At 34.4% G+C, this 7,965-nt stretch overlaps 1 long non-coding RNA gene across 2 annotated transcripts; it reads right to left on the minus strand.

Annotated features, from left to right (window-relative positions):
* Positions 1–321: 321 nt before the first annotated feature.
* On the minus strand, positions 322–6,468 carry LOC126054222 (uncharacterized). Of its 2 annotated transcripts, none has more exons than XR_010276797.1 (2): positions 6,159–6,468; positions 322–5,498 (listed from the first exon to the last, which is right to left on the minus strand). It is a non-coding gene; the product is annotated as an uncharacterized LOC126054222 (long non-coding RNA). The 2 variants fall into 2 exon arrangements; XR_010276795.1 differs by having other exon boundaries at positions 322–5,505.
* Positions 6,469–7,965: the final 1,497 nt, after the last annotated feature.

Here is a 7,965-nt window from a genome sequence, read left to right on the forward strand (position 1 = left end):
TCAAAAGAGCACAAGGTGAAAAATCTTTGCACTCGAGTGCAACACGTAACTTTTCATCCCACCTCATCGAGGAAATTACTAAATGCAAAAAAACAAAATGGCGCGCAAATACGAGTATCAAATTAAAAAGATGTACCTATTAAAGTTCATATATTTGAAAACTCACTTTAAAAATGAAACGACGTTAAAAATCTGTGTAAAAACAATAATAAAAAATACTTAATTAATTGAATAATTATTTTAAGCAGTATTTTATTTGTTTAATATGTGTAAGAACTCCACTCCAAGGTATAGGACTCCTCTCCAAGAAAACGTCAACACTTTCAACAAACTATCAATCTTTATTCTTTTCCACACAATCTCGGTTGCACGACCGCACGGTACGGTGCTCCGCTCAGAATCCCGCCATTTGCCAAGTGTTGCTAGCTGCTACCTCCAACCGGAAAATGTCATTTTTAAATTATTTCGTTTGGTGAATCAATTGAACAAATTATTTTACTATTAAAAATTATAACATATGAAATTAGATATCTAAAATATATCCAAACCTTACACTCGTCCATCCTGACCTCGTGTATGTCCCCATACACGTACTAGGTGGGCTAACCTTACACTTGGCCAATAGCGATATTTTACATAAAAGGACAGCACCCCCAAAACGCCCCCCTTTCACCACTTCCTAGTGTTATGGCTGGGAAGAAGAAGTGGTGAAGAACAAACTTCCCAGCAACACAGCTGTCTATTACAATTTAATAATAATTGAATTACAACTTGTACAATTCAACATCGTTTCAAATTATATTCACAAAAATTAAAACAAAAAAAAAAACAACACTGTATCTGTGAAATAATCATTAACATTAATAAGCCTTACATATATTATATTGGCATAAATATATTGATTGAGACACCACAGTCAAAACACTAATGCTAACTCCTTCAACCATTCATTTCTGAAGGAATTACAACATAAACTCATCATGTGCTCGAACCAATCAATTCTCGAGGACTTCCTATCCCTCAACCATTCATTTCTGAGGGTTTCAACTAGACGAACTCCTTCAACCATTCATTTCTGAAGGAGAAACTAGAATGCCTTCAACCATTCATTTCTGAAGGACTTACACTATAAACTCATCTGCATATGCTTCGAACCAGTCAATTCTCGACGACTCGTGACGAATTTCTCTCTCGAATCTTTAAACCAATCACTTCTTAGAGTCAAGGAGCGATATCTGTAACAATACTAAATTCATACAATGAACAAGTATCCGGTAAAAACAATTAAATCAGATAATCTGTAAATGTATTATAAGAAAATAACTAATTTAATCTAATCTATACATCTGTTTCGCAATAAACAATCACATAATATTATATCTTTTAAAAACGCTTATCTACATTTCATCACCACTACCATCATTACTCGATTTATACACTCAATCAATGCCGTCATCGTTCACCCCCAGTGACTCCGCATGAATCAAAAGACGCATTCAATCCACAGCCACGGCAGCGTTGCGCCCACACTAGGCGTACGCGTACGCTCAAGTACTAGGACAGGAACCAGTCTCTACCTGTTGTTGCCTAAGACCTTCGTAACTCTAAAAGCTTTAAACTTTTACCCTCATTATGCAAATTCATTTTAGTAACTTGACCAAATCCTTTACTACAAATTCCAGCCTGCTTTCCACTCTTATCATAATACTAATTCACTATCATAATCAACATCATTAGCCCGGGCTACTTCGTTTAATATGGGATTCATTTCACCATTCATTCACCTCTTCGGACCTATGGTCTTCTGCAAGCTATCATTATGACCCCACTGGATTTTCCCCATCTTACTATCCCAGTCTCTTTCGTCACTGCCCACGTTTTGCGCCTTTAATGCCTCCAATTTGGCGCGACCATATCGCTCCACTCGTCCGTCTGAGCGCGGATAAGCCACCGCGTTCAAACATTTTTCACGCCCTTATCCAGACAAAGCCTTTTAAACGCATGTGAAGTAAAACAACTACGGCGATTACTTATTAAACGGATGGGCGTCCTAAAAGTATCAAATATATCATTTAAGACCTTGATAACATTCTGTGTATTAGTGTTCCTAACGGCTCTAATAAATACGATATTGTTAAAACATCAGCTACCACCAGTATGTGAATATACCCAAATGTTGACTTCACAAAAGGCCCCAAGTGGTCTAAATGGAGTGCGTGAAACGGTGACTCTACTTTAAAAGAGTTACTGACTGTAACCGTTTTATCATTATTGCTATCATCCGAACATTTCGGTGGTTTGAGAATTTAAGCTCATTAAAATCCTTCTAAATAACTAGAAGTGGCTGCTCGGTCAACGTCTGCCCGATAAGAATTGGTGTGTCTAACAAATTATCGTTAACGACCTTGCAAGAAACAACCGCGTTTACCTCAACTCATGTTAAACCTAGATCCACGAAACCCAGCAATCCCACCATACCATTTCTACATCTAATGTACGATTCACTACTATTAACTTTCACGTTAACTATCTGTGGAAATCAATATCGAGAGCCCCTGTACCCATACCACAAGTTAAATTTTCCTTTGGGTACCAGTGTTCAACGAAATTATTGTACATGTGAAAATTGTAATCACTGATGTGTGTTTTCTCTTGTGTGTATCTTTTTTGAGACAATAAACTATTTACAGCCTTACTTGATAATTTATGCTCCCACGAAACTTTCGTTTCTCGCGAGAATATAAAATGATGACCAAAACCAGTCATTCATTTATCGCAAGGTCATATCCAACTGAAAATTGATTGTCATATGAACCCTTCATTTCTCACAGACACTCAATCTAAATAGCGAACCATTCATTTCTCGCATAATTCAAAAGATCATCATTACTCAATCATTTACATGTGTCATCTTAATCTAAAGACTTCATTCGAATTCAAAGGAATATCATGGATAACTAACAATACTTAACAATACATAACAATACATAAAAGGAAGTAAGTAAACTTAAATATTAACCTTTTGACATTTCTAAGGAATAAAATCTTGGTAACCACTTGATATTAAACAATCAATGACAAAAATCAATTTATGGACAATTCCTTATCTCGCATCAATAAAAGAAAACAAAATATCGATAATCATTTTATAAAAATATTAATTGGTTATTCGTCATCATTTAATAATATTCATCAATTCATTTGTAATATGCTGGCTTATTTACATAAAAAAATAAAAAAATTTGATCCACCCTGAACATTCAGTATCGTGACCGCATTTTATAGTACTTTAAGCCACAATTTTTGGGTCCTAATACTTTGAAACAGGCACTACTTAAACATACTACTGCGTTTTATTTTACTTTACTATTAATTAAAGTCAAAATGACTTTGAGGAACGTAGACGTTTTATTGTACAAGAACGGAATTTATGTTCAGATATGTGTTTGAATTTTACTACAGCGTAACCAAATATTAGGATTGCTGTTTATTTCTAGAAACCGCCATTTCTTTCGGTTACTTTTTAAAATGACATCAAATGGAAAAGAACCACAAATAATTATTTATAATTTTCTTTTTAATCGGCAAGTATGAAAATGTGACTTCCGTTTTGTGACCAAATCTATGGTCACATACGGGCTGAGCTCAAAGTCACAACATGACTGATCCTATAAAGTTAAGTTTACATGGAAACAGTGATGTTGTTTCAGAAATTCAGAATAATAGTTTTCTGTGGGTATCATTTTTATTTTATTCATGTTTACAATCTTTATGTAAACGAGGTATAACATTTTTTTGTAATTATTTGTTCCATTATTGAAAAGATATAGTATTTCTTGATTATTATTAAATGTTGATCTGGAATATTACATAATTATAATAATAGCGTCCACGTAGATGAAGCTTTATCCTTTTCAGGCGTTCAGTGGTATGACTGTCCCTGTTTTCTATTTTAAACAAAAAAAATTAAAATTCTTTATAAAACACTGTTTTGTTCTGTTTTCGACATGGACAGGAATTTAATTTTGATTCATAACTAGGGATCACTGCAGAAATATATTTTTATTATAGCTTAATATTTTAAAAATTAATATCCGATGTGCATCAAAAGTCACATAACTGAAAGTTTGATTTTTGTTATTAAACGTTCAAAGAATTGTCGTGTTTTGTGTTTTTTTTTTCTGTTGACAAGATTGTTTTCTTTAATTAGTAGTAAAAATATTAATAATACTTTGTGTATTTTTTTTGTTAATATCATTCTCAATAGAGTCACATTCTCGAAGTGTTTAGTGTTTTTTAGACTTTTTCACTCAGCTTTTTCATCATGTATTCGGATATTTTTTATTCTAGTTATATTTTTGGCGTTCTAACTTAATTTTCGTTAATTTCAATCTATACACTATTTAAAAATAAACCAGTTGCCATAAATAAGTTTTTTTTTTTTTTTTTAAATAAAACGTAGTTACACACATGTTAACACAAATAAAAAAAAAGCTCAGATCTATCCTGTTTACTGAAACAGTTGTCGGTTTTGTGACCTACTTTTCCATTTATCGCATCGGATAAAAGGCTTAGGACATTGAAGGTAAGGATGTCCTTCTTCTGCTTACAATTAAAATTCTTTATTGTTAATCAAGGACTGAAGTAACTGGTCAGGCATCTCGCAAAGCATTAGATTTCACAGTCCGATCACTGATTCTGTGGGTAATGCTAATGCAATCTACAGCTCGTTTTCCCGTGATATCGCACTGATTCAGCAAGTTTTTCATAATAATAAATCATAAATAGGTTCGTTCGTAGCATCTACTTCTACGTTTAACCACTTCACTGTCCACGAAGCAGACACAATAGTAAGACAATCGGTGTGTTTCACATATGACTCATGGGACAGGGAAGTTATTAAGCATGTCCTCCAGGGTTTGACCATAATTTGTTCACAAGGAATGCACTAAGTAATTTCTCCTGACACTCCCGCCACGTAAATAGTTTAGAGTTTAAACTCTCATATCAAGTTTGGCCAATCCCTGCAGCTCCTGCATAGCAAAAATATCGTCATTTGTCGTCCCAACCATCGGCTGAGGCGCACTCGTTCACCTTTCTAAGCCAAACATCCATGCGTTGATTTTTAGTAGCCGGATTAAAATTAGGCAATATGTTTTTAAAATCGAAATGTTTCGATGGTGCGCCTTGAGCCATGGGTTGAGACGGCGACGCGACGGTACACGTTTAACGGAATTTAGTAGCTTTAAAAGATCGTTAGTAGTAAAAAAAACTGGACATACATAACCTTCGTGATGGTTGTTGTTCCTGGTTGACATCCTGGTGCCCATCGTGGCAGTGCGGCGCTGATCTTTGCTGGCTCGCGCTCCTCTCTTGCTCTCCCAGACGTCGACTGCGACTTCCGCTTCGACTGCCAGTGTGGTTGCTTCGCGGCGACTCTCTTTCCGGCATCTTCAGCCTGTGCTGAGTCCAGCTGCCGGTGGCATTCATGGTCTGATCTGGCAACTCACATAAAAATAACTCACGTTAGATCTATTCACAATAGCAAAATAATAGGATACTTAGATGAATAGACAAAATCGTAAATATCTTGGAAACGGTATCTCTGATCGTAAAAATAACTGAAAAATCACACCCTTTTATATAACCAGTTGTGCCAAATTAGCTATCTATTGAGATATGTATATTTTGTTTTTTGGGTGGTTTTATAAAAACGAGGATTAAAATTATTTGAGGGTACTTCCGTAAAAACGTGGTTTAACCAAAAAAAATCATCTTAGAGAACGGCATGGTATCTGTATTTTTAACCACCAAATAAATAATAACTTAAGACACAAAAACATTGAAATTAAATTAATTCTATGCCAACCTATTGGCTTAAGGGCTAGGCTTTTGGCAACCGACCACACTATTCTCTGTGAGCGTTGTGCACACCTGTAACTGACTTATTTACACAGGACTAACAATTGTAAACTTATATATGCGTAAGCAATTGTAAATAAGTTGTTGGTGTGCCTTGAAATAAATAAACCTATTCACGTGAATTTGCCCACCAAATTGGTATAAAAATAATAATTTATTTAAAATATCCAATACGTCAATTCCAAATTCAAATGGCTAACGCATAATCTAAACAAAAATAGAAGACGTGTACTTACGCAGTATTTGCGCTGTATCCCACTTCTGAAATGTAAGAACTCCACTCCAAGGTATAGGACTCCTCTCCAAGAAAACGTCAACACTTTCAACAAACTATCAATCTTTATTCTTTTCCACACAATCTCGGTTGCACGACCGCACGGTACGGTGCTCCGCTCAGAATCCCGCCATTTGCCAAGTGTTGCTAGCTGCTACCTCCAACCGGAAAATGTCATTTTTAAATTATTTCGTTTGGTGAATCAATTGAACAAATTATTTTACTATTAAAAATTATAACATATGAAATTAGATATCTAAAATATATCCAAACCTTACATATGTATTTGTTTGAAAGTCTTATCAAGATTGTCACAAATGGAGTATTGCACACGATGTTCTAAATTCAAATCACTTTGCCGCTCTAGAGGATAAAAACGACTTTTGCGCTCAGATACCAAAGGGTAAAACTACTCTTTCCGAGATGGTGGGATGAAAAATAAATTGTAAACTAAATGAAATTGAAAAAAGGTTACACTTTTTATTTATATAAGCGGAATACTTAGAGGTTTGACTTGTTTCTCGCCTTCTTGACGCCTTCGGGATCTTTTATTTTTGTATTTATTTTTAAACACATAACCATTTCAGTCTTCCCTAAAAATTATATAGTTCATTATTGCTTACAGTTTTTTAGACTTTTCTCGTTGAAGGTACTCATTGTACAACTTTAATAATTCGGTTCAGTATTGTTAAAGAATCCAATGACAAATATATTCCTGCTGGGATTTTCTATATAACAAATGTTTTTTTTTTTTCATCATTACAACCACCCACTAAATAACAGTTATGTATTGCTTCAAATGCCTTCTGAAAAAATTGTGTAAAAAAACCTTAAACTAAACAAAATCTAAAACTGAACACGCCCAACTGAATAAACTCCGAAAACCTACATTTACCCTCTGAATAAAGAAAATTTCACTACGAAAAGTGGAAGCTAAAATTTTCGTGCAACCGCGGATAGGATAACTCCAAAAATTTGAGGAAAACAAAGGAACTCGGAATGACCGACCGGTGCGGAGACAAACTTGGAGATCGATACCACCAAGTGGTTGCCATGGAGACAACGCCTAGCTGGCCCAGTTTTGGGAAATGTCTATGTAGACGTATAGCATGGTCACCGCTTAGGAGTGCCGAATTTTATGTGGCTGGTGATAATATACAAAAAATGTATTTTGTTATTTTTTATTGAATTATTAAAGTAGGTACGTATACATATTTTTAAAGATACGCTATTCATATTCGATGCCCTTTATTAGTTTGAAATGTATTTCTATGTGAATAGAGATTTATTTAACGTTGCAATAATGAATAGTTTGTGTAAATAACGAAAATAAATAAAACTGTGTTTTAAAAAAAACATAATTATGCCGTCTTACCACAAAGAGACTTATCTAAAAAAATGACAAATTATGACGTTGTAATAAGGTCCATTTTGCAGCCACAAATAAGCTTAACCTGTGAAATAAGTTGTAATGTTTAGCTATTTTGTTACGCTTAAAATATCTTTCACACTGAAATAGGTAGGTACCTACTACTAGGTACTCATTTTCTCGCTTTTTTATCCCTAGAGTAATAAATCTACCTACATAGGTACATCACTTGTTTTCCATTAAAATGTTCGTGTTTATGATAAACAACTTGAGAACGCCATTTTTGTATCACACACTTAACGAAGTAAGTATACCTATTGTATCATATACTTTAATCTCCTCACTTCGAGCATGTAAACATGTTTACTCAGATACCTTTTCAATAAATTTTCCAAGAATC

This window comes from Helicoverpa armigera, chromosome 1 (genome assembly GCF_030705265.1).
Source record: "Helicoverpa armigera isolate CAAS_96S chromosome 1, ASM3070526v1, whole genome shotgun sequence".
In the NCBI taxonomy this organism is placed as follows: domain Eukaryota; kingdom Metazoa; phylum Arthropoda; class Insecta; order Lepidoptera; family Noctuidae; genus Helicoverpa; species Helicoverpa armigera.